At 40.2% G+C, this 15,368-nt stretch overlaps 1 protein-coding gene across 2 annotated transcripts in view; it reads right to left on the bottom strand.

The window, feature by feature from the left end:
* APP (amyloid beta precursor protein) overlaps positions 1–15,368 on the bottom strand; it is a 264,416-nt gene that overhangs the window by 154,807 nt on the left and 94,241 nt on the right. The gene's annotated exons all lie outside the window — the stretch shown is intronic.

A 15,368-nucleotide genomic window follows, 5' to 3' on the forward strand; every position in this document is an offset into this window, starting at 1 on the left:
AAAGTACTTGCCACATGTTTTAAGTGAAATTTTTATTTAATTAACGTGAGGCTCTGACTGCAAAGTCAATTATGTAAAAAGCTGCCATTCAATTACAACATGGGGGGAAATACAGATTGACACTGCCTAGGCAATCATTTGAGTGCAATCAACATATATAATTGTCCACCCCTACTTCTTGGACATTTCCTCCATCTGGAAGCTAGTAGAAAATTCAGTATTTTTCTACTCCCTAAACAAACAAAATCTATATATGTATATGTTTATAGGTCTCACACACACATGGCTTAATTCAATTAAAATGTAAACACTGTTCCTTAGATTTTTGCTGTATTTTTAAAGAAAATGTATATCCTGCAAATTATCTCTAGCATAATCGGTGCTGCAGATAAAAGTCCTGCAAGAACGCTTACATTCTTATGAGTATAATAATTGGATAATTATAGAATGTAAGCTATGAACTTAATTTTCATTTGTTTTGTTCCTAGAGTAATCCCTGCTTGCACACAGCAGGTAACAGATATCCTGATGAATGAAGACGTTAAATGTAATGGAGATGAAGAAGGTGCTGGGCCTACAGAGTGAACACATCTGCTTGGATGCACTGGGAAAGAACTCAAAGTGGAAGTAACATCACAGATGAGTCCACGTGGATGAGTAAGAGGATGCCGTGCAGAAAATGAATGAAGTCCTGAGATGTAAGAAGAGTGTCTATCTTGTTTATTAGCATTGCACTCCTGATCCCTGCCCAGTTGTGGCAGATAGGACCATCCTGGATAGATGGATGGATGGCAAAAGGCACCTGTGCCAAAGAGAGAGAAAAGAAAGGGTGAGGCCTATGTGTAGAGGAGACAAAAATCCAACATGGCTGGAACACGAGGTAAGTGTTTAAAAGGGGGCAGAAATAAATGAGACTGGAGGAAGATGCTGGGCTCCTAATTGTAGAATCTAAAGTTCTGGATACCATTTTGGAGGCAACCTAGGCCAAAAGATACTTTAAACAGGAATGACAGGCTCAGGTGTGTTTTTCTGATAAACTCTTTAATCAAGCGAGGGTAGGGCGACCACAAGAGCAGGGAGACAAGGGCACTGCCATCCTTCAGGCACGACAGGTAAGAACAGATTTAAACCAACCACAAGTAAGCGGGAATATCAGTTGTCCATATTCCAGAGAAGAAAATGAACTGTTTCCTTACACAGTATGTTAACACCAATTTTTCTGAAATGGACCATAGAGTGATGAAGCCTCTGAGAGGGGAAAGAGAAAAAACTTTTTTATTCTTGTTACAGAAAAGTGTTCTTTAAAACTTTCTATCTGTAAGGTTTTTTTTTTTTAATTTTTTGAAGATTGTTTTTATTTATTCATGAGAGAGAGGCAGAGACATAGGCAGAGGGTGAGGCAGGCTCCCTCCGGGGATCACGACCTGAGCCAAAGGCAGACGCTCAACCACTGAGCCACCCAAGTGCCCCTGTAAAGGTGTTTAAACTTGGTCTGTTTCTTGCTCAAACAGGCAAGATGTTTCATGGTATTTAAGTACTCATTTTAAGGAACAGTATTTAGATAAAAAACCTAAGCAAATCATAGGGGATGAAGGACCTTTCATCTTGTCCTTCCTTAAATCTTTTTTTTTTTTCCCTTCCTTAAATCTTTAAGACAACCTTTGATGCCTACAGTATTGTATTGTGAGTTAAGAGAATGCACAAATGAGACAGGGTGCTCCCAAAGGATGTGGGTGGTACTGGTGGCCAAGGAACCCACAAGTCCTGGGACCTTATGCCAGAGCAGTGGCTGGGGCTTCATGGGAAACATTGGGCCTCAGCTCTGCAACAGCTGTGTGACACATCTCTAATAATATCAACCTCACTTCCCAGGGGAGAAATGCCTGCCAAGAAACGTGTCTAAGGCCACCTGCCCTTAGGAGATTATAACCTCGCCTCAGAGATGAACATTAAGATATATACACAGTATAGGGAAAGAAATAATAATAATGCAAGTGACACATTTTCCCCCCTTTACTCTTACACAGAATACGAAAAAAACAAACCAAAACAACCAACAACCAAACTAAATCCTGGATGAGCTGGAGGATTGAAAATAAAAGTAATCTCATCCAAAGTCAATACAGGAGGATTCTTCACGGTTTCTCAGGATTAGGCAATTAAGTGTAGCTGTCAGTAAGAATCCTTGACACCTCAGCATTCCGATTTTCAAGGCCACACAGAGAGCAAGAAGTGATCGAAGGCTTGAAGATGCTGCTTCATTTACTATTTGGTGAGTCAAACCATACTGCCATATCTACAAATGTCCAACTCACTAAGTGACTTAAAAAGAATTTTTTTTTACAATTATTGGAAAGATTAAATGCCTGGCCCAAGGCTATTAAGTCAGCTCATGAGACAATCAGGGACAGGTGTCAGATACTTTCAACCTTGAACTGAAAGAGTTTTTGCAGCATAAACTGGCTAATAGTGTGTCTGGTTTTACTCTGCCTGGAGGCCAGTCTGCTGAGGACACAATTTTATTGCAAAGCCAAAGTCACTGAAAGGTATTTGCCTTGGTGAAACCTCGTGTTCATCAAAAGAACATGTATTGCATTCATTTGTAAAAAGATATTAGAATTCTTTTTTAATTTGCAAAAGGACATTTCATTTAGCATTGTAAAGATGCTCTTAGGTTTCTAATAATGTATACAGCAAAGAAATATATGCCTCCCGAATGAAACTGCTTTTTTTTTTTTAAGGATAAATACTGGTTATTTAATAAGCCCTCAGGACTAATGGCAAAATAGGAAACTCATTATACTCTAACATTAGAATAAAATTTGGCAATGACTTTGTGGTTTTATAGCCCTGCTTAAATTACTTTCAAAATTGATGAAACAAACCAGAATGTTACACATCAGAAATTTTAAGCAATTAAATCACAAAAATCTGTTAAAATTTTTTAATAAAGAATTAAAGAGGAGTGGTAAGAATATCCTTTCTCACAATCTAGTTTAGTTTAACATGGTTTATAGTCTCTCCCCTTTTAATTCTAAAATAATTATTCTTAAAAATCTATGATACAAGAGGAGACATATGGCAACTCTCTGTACTATTCACTCAATGTTGCTGTGAATCTAAAACTGCTCTAAAAAATAGTTTTTTAATTAAAAAAACAAAAAACAAAACACAAAAACCCTGATAGTAGGTACCTGGAGGTTCCATCTAAAAGTATGTATGCTTTTATTTTTAAAATAAACCTTCTGGTTTCCTTGGTCTGATCCTTCACATAAAACACACACACACACACACACACACACACACACACACACACACAATTTTTAACATAATTCAAGTGAAAGAGATCAAAATGAATTAAGTGCCATAATGAAAAACCATGTTCCTATTTATGCTGACCTCTGGGACATCTGGCACCATTTGATCTTAGTGGATAAATTCATCAATATAAACTGTGCAAATTTATCGATAAGCATATAATCTGGTCTCTTATTTAAAAAAAATTACAATTTATGTCACGCACTCACGCACACACACACTCCAGCTGAAAGGGGATTTTCAAAGCTAATGAACAAGATGTGTTGGCCAAAAAGTCTTGGCAAGATGAACAATAACGCCCAGCTCAACTGGGACTCTGCAGGCCTTAATCTATTGGCTCTTTTGGTGGTCTTTGAGAGGATCATCTAAGCTCAAATTACCTCATTTTGCAGATGGGAGGCAAAGAGTCCAGGTCAAGTGGCTTGCCCAGAGCCAACTGGCGGTGGACATGGTCTAAAAATCTGCGCCTCTGCGCTCTCCAACCAAGAATGGTAACTCAACTTTATCGTCATTTAAACTCTGGTCGAAATAAATTACTTGCTAAATTCTCTCTGACTTTCATAAAAGTAGATTCATGTTTAGTAAAATGCTCCAATGTTATAATGTACAATGCAGTCTATCTGACAACAAAACTAGATTTAAAACACCTAGCAAACCATATGAAACAGCAGAGAATGCGTTGCGCAGCACAGAACAGGATGTGTAAAAAGCCATGGCTTTAAGACATGATGGGGTGCTTTTCCTCACATGTCAAGTCTAGTGCTGAGGCTGGGGGCTGGTGTAGGTTTTCAATGTCACCCTCATGGTCCAGGCTATCCCCTCTTTCTGTACTGCCATCCTTAGCATGGTGGCTTTTGTCTTCATGTTCTATGGTCAAAAATGGCCACAGTTGGGGCGCCTGGGTAGCTCAGGTGGTTAAGCATCTGCCTTTGGCTCAGGTCATGATCCTGGGGTCCTGGCATGAAGCCCCACATCGGGTTCCCTGCTCAGTGGGGAGCCTGCTTGTCCCTTTACCTCTGCCCCCACCCCACTCTCATGCTCTGTCTGTCTCTCAAATAAATAAGTAAATAAAATATTTTCAAAAAGGGTCACAACTGCATACAGGAAGCAGGCCAAGGGATGATGGTTTTCTGTTTTTTTTTTTTTTTTTGCCCTCACACAGCTTTGCCATTTCCCATGGGATGGATACCCTCCCTATTTTCTACATCCTCAGATTACTGTTATCTGGCTGCACTCAGCTGCAAGGGAATCTGTGAAAGTATTTTCAGCAGAGCACACTGTCACCATGAATGAAAAAATATGGGATTTTTTAAAAAAGGAATAGTCACAAATAAATATTAAATTGGCAAGTGGAGGATCTCTTGTGTCATGGAATTCAAATATAGGAATGTATTTTTTAATTTCTTTACGCTGCTTTTTTAAAAGGCAGACAATTCCCAGAAGAAGACAGAACTGAGTATGAAGTGTTACAACTAAAACCACCAGGACTCTGAATTCACAGCACAGGGAGAAATGGGGAGAGGGGACAAATGGATGGTCAGAGGAAAGAGCAAATTTGTGTACAGCTAAATTGTTCAGAGTGGGAGTGCACAGAATGATTAAAAGATTCCAGAACCACACATAAGAACCTCAAGGTACAGAGATCTCAGATTTAAAAAACAATGTGTTCTGTGAACTTCCAAAGACAAGATTCCGGTGTTGGCCAGAATCATGGAAATGGAAATGGTGGGAATGTCTGAGGTCTAGGGATTTCTTTCTGCCCAAGGGCTGTCCTTCCTTCCTGGTATCTCAAGAGAGAAAGACGATTCAGGAAAGGGGGATGGGGAAGAGGGTCAAAATGAACACTGGTTAGCAATTTTGCAGCTCCCCAAAAGCCTCACATAGGAATGAACTAGCAAGTTCGAAATGGCTGTGCAAGTGTGCTGAAACTGAATAATTAAGTAAATGGAGGGTGAGTGGCAGCAGGCTTTCCATGGTTGGGAATTTACAGATTAGCAAGGGGAAGAGGTGGAAAGATCCATGTGGCAATAATAGGGGAGAGCTGGAGATGTCAAGATGAACTCATATTTGGCTTAATATAGACACAGATGCTTGGCTTTAAGAGTATTTATAGATATGTATTAATATAAGGATGAATGTACTCCAGCCTACTGCTCCCTCTGTCAGCTGAGGGGACCCAAGGGCAAAGGCAGTCTGGTAGAAATAAGTATACTTAGCATCAGAGATCAGATGGGATCAGGTGTGTTGGGGGGGTGGGGGTGGGGGTGAGTATGGCGGTAGACTCACATCTTGGTTTCTAATGCCATTCTCCAATAAAGGAACCAGGGCTCCTTGTGGAAATGGCTGATTCTAGGACTGGAGCAGGAAATATACACAAGATGAGTCTGGAGCATCTTGTTTGGGGGGGGGGGAGACAGTATGTGAAAGAAGCACAAGAGCCAACTAAAAAAAGCTCCCACTTGCTAGCGTGGAAATGATATGAGCCATAAAATCTATAAAGTTGCATTAGATTGTAGTTCAATGTATTTGTAAGTCCAAATAACTGAATAAACAAATAAATAGGTGGAATGAGACAAATGTGTGGAGAAGAACTGCAGGAAATCCACATAGATACTCTGCCCTAAGAGGTGAAGCATAAATCTCCACTCCCTGATTGTTGGCTATGTGAGGGGACTTCCTCCCTGAGTCCAGCACCTGGTCGGGCAACAGGCAGTAACTTCACATTGTTGGGGAAACCTGACAAACACTCCCCCAGCCATCACGGTCAATATCAACAGTGGCATATCAAGTTGATGTGAGATGTATGTTAATGGATGATGAAAAGGGCACTTTACTTCTGTGGTCTTCTTTCCAAAAACCCGTAACACCAGTCTAACCAGGAGAAAATCTCAACAGGAGCATCCAACAAAATACCTAACTGGTGCTCCTGAAAACTGCCAAGGTCGTTAAAAACAGGGAAAGTATGAGAAGCGGTCACAGCCAGAAGGAGGCGAATTCCTCATATCTGACAACTAAATACAATGGTTTTCCTGAACAGGATCTTGAAAACTAAGAAAATCTGAGCAAAGTATGGACTTTATTATTAATAATGTCTCAAGACTGGTTCATTCATTCCAACAAATGAACCATATTAATGGAAGATGTTGATAATAAGGGAAGCTGGCTGAGGGGGCACATGGGGACTCTCTGGGCTATCCTCTCAATTTTTCTGTAAGTCTAAAGCTTAAGATTTATTTAAGGATTTTTTTGGAAGTCTTCATATAAGATTTCATACCTATTCACCTTTGCATCAACACTGGCCTTCAAAAGCGTGTCTGTGAGGTTACTATGGCTGAAAAGAAACTAGGGAAATCTTCTCTCCCCGAATCATTTGTGTGATGTGCAGTACTTAAATTCTATTTCAGGAACACCTGGGTGGCTCAGTTGCTTAAGTGTCTGCCTTTGGCTCAGGTCATCATCTCAGGGTCCTAGGATCGAGCCCTGCATCAGGCTCCCTGCTCTGCAGGGAGTTTGCTTCTCCCTTTGCCCCCCTACCTTCGTTCTCTCTCTCTCTCTCTCTCTCTCTCTCTCTCTCTCTCTCTCTCTCGCTCTGTTAAATAAATAAAATCCTTAAAAATAAATTCTATTTCAGAATAATTACACATATCAATAAGAAAGGAGATGCTTTGCTTTCCAAATTGGTTAATCTTGTCTTAGAAATGTAAACATAATATAAAAGAATTCAATTACCCTTTATAGATCAAGAATCTCAGGCTTGGAGACTAATTTCTGTGCAGCTCATAACAGAACCAAGCTGGACTCCAGGTCTAGCTCAACTGTAATGCTCACTACACCCCAGGAATATGTCATAACATTCCACAAAATGTGCATCACAGCTTCCTCATCAACGGACCCTAGAGTAGTTAAGCTACGTGTGCTTTTCCTGTTGCCTCTCTTCTATTGTACTACTAATATTCTTGGTTTTATCAATCATGGGCCTTCTTTGTTACCTACATTTATAGTAATTCCAACATCAGTTAAAAGATGGAATTATGAAAATGATGGTTGTTAAATCTTTCCAGATCAGGGGTGTGCAAACTCTAAAAAGCTTCAGAAGCACCTGGTGTGCTGGGTCAACATAGAGACTCATCTTTCTTCCCTCTCATCCCAGCACTAGGATCCCAGCACCTGACCTAGGCGTGGGGGATGTACCCGAAAAACAGACCTCCCCAGTGACAGATTCTGAGTCAGGTAGTTCATGAACCACACTGAAAAATGGTGCATACAGCTGGGCTTCTTAAGCTTCAACACAGACACAAATCATCTGGGGATCTTATTTTTTTTTTAATTTTTATTTATTTATGATAGGCACACAGTGAGAGAGAGAGAGGCAGAGACACAGGCAGAGGGAGAAGCAGGCTCCATGCACCGGGAGCCCGACGTGGGATTAGATCCCGGGTCTCCAGGATCGCGCCCTGGGCCAAAGGCAGGCGCCAAACCGCTGCGCCACCCAGGGATCCCTGGGGATCTTATTAAAATGAAATTTCTGATTGGACGAGCCCAAGGTAGGACCTAGTCTGCTTGTGTAACAAGCTCCCAAGTGAGTCAACTCAGCTGTTCCTTCAGGTAGCAAGGGTCCACTTAAGGTAACCCATTATAACTAATCTTATTAAGGTTTTTTTGTTCTGTTGTTTTTAAAATTACAGGTTATTATGAAATACTTGTTAGGATGGCTTGTCTTTTAATTTTTTTTATTTTTTATTTTTATTATTATTATTTTTTTTTTTTTGAGGGAGGGGATGCCTGGGTGGCTCAATGGTTGAGCATCTGCCTTCATTCAGTTCAGGGCATGATCCCAGTCCCGGTATCGAGTCCTGTTTCAGGCTCCCTGCGAGAAACCTGCTTCTCCCTCTATGTCTCTGCCTCTTTCTGTATCTCTCACAAATAAATAAATAAAATATAAAAAAAAATTTTTAAGTGCGCTCCATGCCTAATGTGGGGCTCGAACTCACAACCCCAAGACTGAGTCGCACGTTCCACCAACTGAGTTGGCCAGGCACCTCTGGCTTGTCTTTTCCTTTTTCTTTTAATCATCTTAGAATATACATGACGTAAAATTTACCACTTTTGCCATTCTTAAGTGTACAGTTTGAGAGTGTTAAATATATTCACATTATTGTGCAACCCATCTCTTTTCATCTTGCCGAACTGAAACTATATGAATTACACAATTCCTCTTTTCCTTTTCCCCCAACCCCCTGGTAACCAGCACTGTACTGTCTTTATGAACTGAAGAATCTAGGTACTTCATGTGACTGGAACTGTATAGTACTGGTCTTTTTTGTGACTGGCTTGGTCTTTTTTTTTTTTTTAAAGATTTTTTTCATTCATGAGAGACAGAGAGAGAGAAAGAGAGAGGCGGGGGGATGGGCAGAGAGAGAAGCAGGCTCCCCATGAGGAGCCTAATGCGGGATTCGATCCCAGGACCCCAGGATCATGACCTGAGCCAAAAAAAGGCAGATGCTCAACCACTGAGCCACCCAGGCATCCTTGGTTTGTCCTTTTAAAAAAATATACTCCAATTGTTCATGCCTTCTTTCCATAAGCCTGGGCCTCATCTCATAGATTTCTCATTCTGGCACACTTTGAAGAACGGGATGCCTTTTCACCAGCTCTGAGAGTCAAGTCACTCCTGTTTTGTCCTTTGTTTCTTTAATCACAGAAGATACACATGAGGGTAGAAAGAATTCTGTATTTGAAAGTAGAAGGGGCAGAAAATGACACGGTGACTCAGGAGGATTTAGTGATTTCCATGTACGAAAAGGTGAGGCTAAGCATACCTCTTGGCCACAGAAGATCAAATAGGATGCAGGACAAGGATAGGCACTAGCGCCTAAAATGCTTTGGTTTAATTTTAAGAGATCGTCTCTGCTACCACTCAGTACTGCTGGATACCACCGTGTACCCAGTTCCATGAAGAATACAAAAGAACGGAGACACAGTCCTACACAAAAGAGTACGGAGCAGCACTGTCCGAATGTGACACAAGCCATGTGGGCAGTTTTAAATTTTTGTAGTCATTAGGAAGGTTTAATTTATTTTTATTTTATATTTTATTTAAATTTAGTTTACCAACATAGAGTGTAACACCCACTGCTCATTTTATCACGTGCCCTTCTTAGTGCCCATCACCCGCTTACCCCATCCCCCTACCCACCTCCCCTTCCTCAACCCTTTGTTTGTTTCCTAGTTAGGAGTCTCTCATGGTCTGTCTTTCTCTTTAATTTTTCCTCACTCAGTTTCCTCTCCTTCAATTATGGTCCCTTTCACTATTTCTTATATTCCGTGAGTGAAATCAAAGATAATTGTCTTTTTCCAAAGAGAAGGACACGAAAAAGACTGTATTCACAGTTCCATATGCTATCAGAATACCATACAGTCAGCATAATACCCTCCCGTTCCACCCATGTTGATGTAAATGGTAGCTATTCATCCTTTCTGATGGCTGTGTAATATTCCATTGTATATATATACCACCTCTTCTTTATCCATTCATCTGTCAAAGGGCATCTTGGCTCCTTCCATAGTTTGGCTATCACGGACATTGCTGCTATGAACATTGGAACACAGGTGTCCCATCATTTCACTACATCTGCATCTTTGGGGTAAATACCCAGTAGTGCAATTGCTGGGTCCTAGGGTAGCTCCATTTTTAACCTCTTGAGGAACCTCCACGCTGTTTTCCAGAGTGGTTGTACCAGTTCACATTCCCACCAACAGTGCAAGAGGGTTCCCCTTTCTCCACACCCTCGCTAAAGGAATTTTAGTTAACAGACTTTATTTAACCCAACATCTCCTAAACTTTTTCATTTTAACATGCAATCAATGTACAGAATTATTACTAAGGCAGTCTACATTCTCCTTGCCACCCCCCAGACCAACTCTTCAATATCTGGTGTCTGTTTTACACTTACCAGCACGCATTAGTCAGGACTAGCCACATGCCAAATGCTCAACAGCCACCACTGAGCAGTACTTGCTTAGGGTCAAATGTTAGAGAGATCAGGAGTATCTTTCAAGGAGTGAGGAGTTGAATGTGGACAGGCTGAGGTTATGGGTTAAAATCTGAATCCAAAGATACAGGCCTCAACAGAAATGAATCATATGTTTCAAAACACTAAAAAGACTGTATTTACCATTCCATATGCTACCAGAATACCATACATTTTAATCACTGAGAGGAATATCACTAGAATTCAATTTGTTACCACCATTAATGGTATTTACCAGCAAAGAGCCCTTTTCCCTCATGTCTCTTTTTGCAGTTCTCATACATTTAGTTTTTATCTATAGAGTGTGAATTTAGAGGTGGAAATTTAAGGCAGATTTCCTGTACTCCCAAACCTACTCCTCTTTAGCCTAGCTCTCAGTGCTGGATATTGAGAAGTGAACTAAAAAGCAGGTAGTGTGGGGCACCTGGGCGGCTCAGTAAGTGTCTGCCTTCAGCTTAGGTTGCAATCCTGGCATCCTGGGCTCAAGTTCCACATCTGGCTGCCTCCTCATCACAGTCTGCTTCTCCCTCTCCCTCTACCCCACCCCCAGCCCACATGCACACTCTTTCAAGTGAATAGATAAAATCTTTAAAAAAAAGAAAAGAAAAGAAAAAACAGATAGTGTATGGATAGCCTCCTATATTCTTTATTTTGTCTCTTGAAAATACAAGTATCCTCACTGGCTGCTTTCTCCTAATACTTTCTTTCTACCTTATTAAAATATTCATAGCCCGATAGATTTTAAAGTTGCAATTAATTAGGGTTATATATGAGGCTTTTAAGAAGCCACATAATTGCTAACAAAATACCAATCAGGCTGATGTGTCGTGAGGCCAGAGAACCACCAGTTATTACCCAAACCTTAAATTATACAGAGAGGTAAAAATACACGTCCTGTTTTTTTCTACATACCATACTCAGAGGCCATCATGTGAGGTAGGCCATCGTCAAGACAGGAAGAGGGATTTTCACAGATAAACTTCTCAGTGGAGCCAGGGACTGTCCCTTCCAAGCCCCTGACTAGGCTTCTTTCCAACCCATTACCACCTGGCCTTGCTCGAACAATCTTCCTCAAGTCTTCTCTCAAGGTTTATGGCAGCAAGCACGTTAGTCTGCTTTCAAGTCTGAGGTCCATTTTCTCTACCACAGCATTTTGCTCCCTAAACACAGTCTTCTCTAGGTTTCCAACTATGGAGACAACATTTGTTCGTCCAAGCTCTATCTTAAGCTACTTGTTCTTTCCCTTTCCCTGATTCACCTTTTAATAACTCTGCTTTTTAAAGTTAAGACACTGTCCTCTACCCTCTACTTTACTCCTACTCTCTCACTCACATACAGTCAGCCTTTGAGCAACACGGGTTTGAACTGAGCAGGTCCCCTTGTTCGCAGAGTTTTTCCAACAACACTACAGTACTGTAAATGTCTTTTGTCTTCCTTATGATTTTAATAACATTTTCTTCTCTCTAGCTTACTTAATGGTAGGAATACAGTATGAATAATACATATCACACACGAAGGATGAAGGATGTGTTAATTGACTGTTTATGTTATCAGTAAAAACTTCCTATCAAGTGTAGCCGACTAACAGTTATGTTTTGGGGGAGGGGTCAGAAGTTATTTGTGAATTTCTGACTACGTAGGGGCTTAGCACCCCTTACCCCCATGTCGTTCAAGAATCAACTGTATGTCACACACGTCTAGGAATTCAACAACTTTCTCCACTCTTTCAATGCTGACCTTTCAGTTGACACTTCCAGTCCCTAGCTGGCCATCTATTTAAGAAGGTATTGCTTTTAGCAAATGTACACTTGATCATCAAATTGTAGGACTGTACCCAAAGAACAATAAGCAATTCCTCATTGGGTCAAACATCTATCTTATGTGAAAGTGAGAGAAGGGAATAAAACAACAGTTAACATTCTGGGGAAGCCAAACATGGTGGGGATGCTAAACAAATTCTACTTGGTTATAAAACCCAGATCGCCTTTCTCACTTAACTGTGCTTCTGCTTTCTCAATGAATATTTGCTTGCCACTAATTCATGTCCCAATCGCCATGGGTTGTACCTCTACTCCACTCAAACTGTCCATATTCCGGAAGCTGGACCTCAGATCATGTCACACGTAGAAATGTTCGGAAATTCTCAACTCCAGTAAACCACTTTCTAGCTCTCCCCACTCCTTTTCACATGCTACAACTACTTATCATGGTTCTGCATCCCTGGACTCTTTATCATTCACTAAGGTCAGCAGAGGAGGTTCCACTGCCTTCCTTCCATTTCCCTGCCAGTTTGGCCTGGACACGTGGCATATAAATTCATCACGAGCTCTTATAACAGGCTGGCTCCCTCCCCATGTGCTCATTATGTCCAAACTAGATAGTTTCCAAACTAATTATTCCAGCTTTTCTCTCTCTCTTGTAAGCGTGAGATCCCTAAATACCCAACTGCCATATTGTGCTCCTGGAGTGTTTATTAGTGTCCCTTCTGGATTCTCTTGTAACAGCCTAGACTTGAAATGTCTAGCTTTAGGAGACAATGGAATTGTATCTTGAAGATTGGAGGAATAAATATTGCTTTAGATTTCAGGGGTTTTCCAATTTAAAACTTCTCAGAAAAAGAAAAAAATATATATCTTAAAAGCTGCAAAGCTATTTAGGGCAAAAGGAACTAGAAAAAGAGAAAATTAGAGAGAGACCGAGAGAGAGAGAGAGAGACAGAGAGAAAGAAGACATTACAGCAGTTAACAAAAGAGCTAGTTAGGATATGGTATTTGGAATTAGCACAACCCTCTACTGGTATCAGCATATTGCTAAGTCCTCAAAGCTTTGTTAAAACATAGAAGAAAGGATTAGAGTTCTGTCGCTGTACCTGCAACACTATGTGGGAAAGAGGACACAAATATCCACTAGAATAAATATAAGGATAATACATGATCCATCAAGGTCTTCAATAAAAATATGTTTTAGAGATTTACCCAGCTCCAAGGAGATGTGTGTCAAAAATGGTGATTTTTTTTTTTTCAATGAGGGTGGAGCCTCGCTAAATGATAGCCTCGCCTGTCTTATTACTCCTCTGTGGACTGAGAAATTGCTACTCAGATTTGTAAACAAGGCTTAGTTTCATTATTGTAAATCAATCTGCCAGGGCTTACCACTCCTGAGAGAACTGAAATAATTGAATTCCTGAACTTCTAAGGAAGAGGGTTTGGGACAGGAAATTATCACAATAAGACTTCTAAGAAGTCTATCACACACTATTTAGCAGAAAACTCTCCCTGGAAAATTCAGATCCCACGTCTCTAATCCAATATCTTATGGCTTCTTGGGCTGGCCCAACCAAGTTATCTGTCTTCACCTACTAATACTGACAAATAAAAGCTAAGAAATTACCATGAAGCTCTGTGATAATGAAACATAAAGCCTACATTATAACAAATCATGGACCTGACTTAAAAAAAAAAAAAGAAAGAAAAAAAAAGGCCATATCGTAATCTGTTTAAAGATAATTCAAAAAACCTTAAAGAAATCTAAGGTCAGTTAAAGGATATGCAAAATTTGAGACTACTGATCAGAGCCTTCCTCAATAACGTATTATTTCTGTATTGACAAAATTCCTCGTGTCGTGTGAGAGAATGAGAACAAGGCTATTCTTAAACCTAGTAATTTTCTTTTATCACCACAACTTCAATCATGGATGTAAATTAAAATTTCTGCTCACTTTGCTACTTTTCTGCTTGAATGACTTTTATAATGAAAACGTCTGTTCTTTTCCAACAGAGCACAAGTGTCATTCAAATTTTACACACCAGGCAAAGAGTGAATGCGTTTTTTTAGATGCAAAATCATTTAACTGTGCATCACTACAAGCTGCAGTACCCATTGATAGATGCTGCAGTTTAACATTCTCTCAAGCAAACGCAAAAAGCATCAGAGGTAGGTGCAGTCAGGCTTCAAATATTCTCAGACTAGTTCTTCCCATCTCAACACAGCCGGCCCCGCCCTCCTTTCCTGGCCCTTGTCAACCAGAAAGCAGTGGAACTGTGCCAACGCCCACTCCATGACCCAAATGGTCTTCCAGGTCAACAATCCAAAGTCACATGAAAACTCCGTCTTCAGTTGACCTCTCCAGGGAGCAAATATTTTGAAGAGCAAGCATTCCAGGCATGCAGAAGCTCAGCCTTTAAATCAAACTAAATCTTAACTAGTTTTTCAAAGGAAGGCCCTGTTGCACATAGAAGGCACATAAAAGTGTTTGAGGCAGGCAAATCTTGTATTTAGCTTTCACATTTTTAAATGAGGAAATCTGTGTATGATTAAGGATTAGAGTTACAGAGGGGTAATTCTAGGGTATTTCTCATTCTGAAAGACAGTTTCTGTCTTTTGCTGAAAATTATAAAGATGACTAAAAAGTAGATTAGAGGAAAATTATACTTGGGGTCTCAGTTGTTTTAACCCGGAAACATTGTGGTTTTAGAAAAAAGCTGAGGGCAGACTTTTGATTTTTGGTAAGAATACTAGTTATCAGAATCTTCTAAGATTTGTCACTTTCTTCTGGGCAAACGTAGACTTTCTAGTAATGCACAAGGCTAACAGGACAAAGAATCTCCATTATCTATGTTTAAAGTGACCCATTTCATGGTTTAATGCACTGTTTATTCAAGGTCACACCACAAGGAAGGCATGTCTGCCTTTCTCCCAGTCAAAAGAAACAAAAGGGCAATTCCCTCTCTTGGCCTGACACCCCTCCCACTCATGCCATTCATTATATGGTAATTCCAGATGTTTCATTTTCGCTGATGTTCAAACTGTCCGTAAAGCTAGCTATTTACATAAATCCTTAAAGATCTGTGTTTTTATGACTATATATCAGAGGCCACCTTTTTGAAAAAAACAGGGCTAGTGGCATGAAAAGCTAACTATCTCACAACCAAGTAAGTATAAAAGACATCTCTGATGATAGTTCTCATGTACAAATGAACATGCATTCACTCCCAACAAAAAACAACAGGGAACTTTACG

The sequence above is a fragment of the Nyctereutes procyonoides genome, unplaced genomic scaffold, assembly GCF_905146905.1.
Source record: "Nyctereutes procyonoides isolate TBG_1078 unplaced genomic scaffold, NYPRO_anot_genome, whole genome shotgun sequence".
In the NCBI taxonomy this organism is placed as follows: domain Eukaryota; kingdom Metazoa; phylum Chordata; class Mammalia; order Carnivora; family Canidae; genus Nyctereutes; species Nyctereutes procyonoides.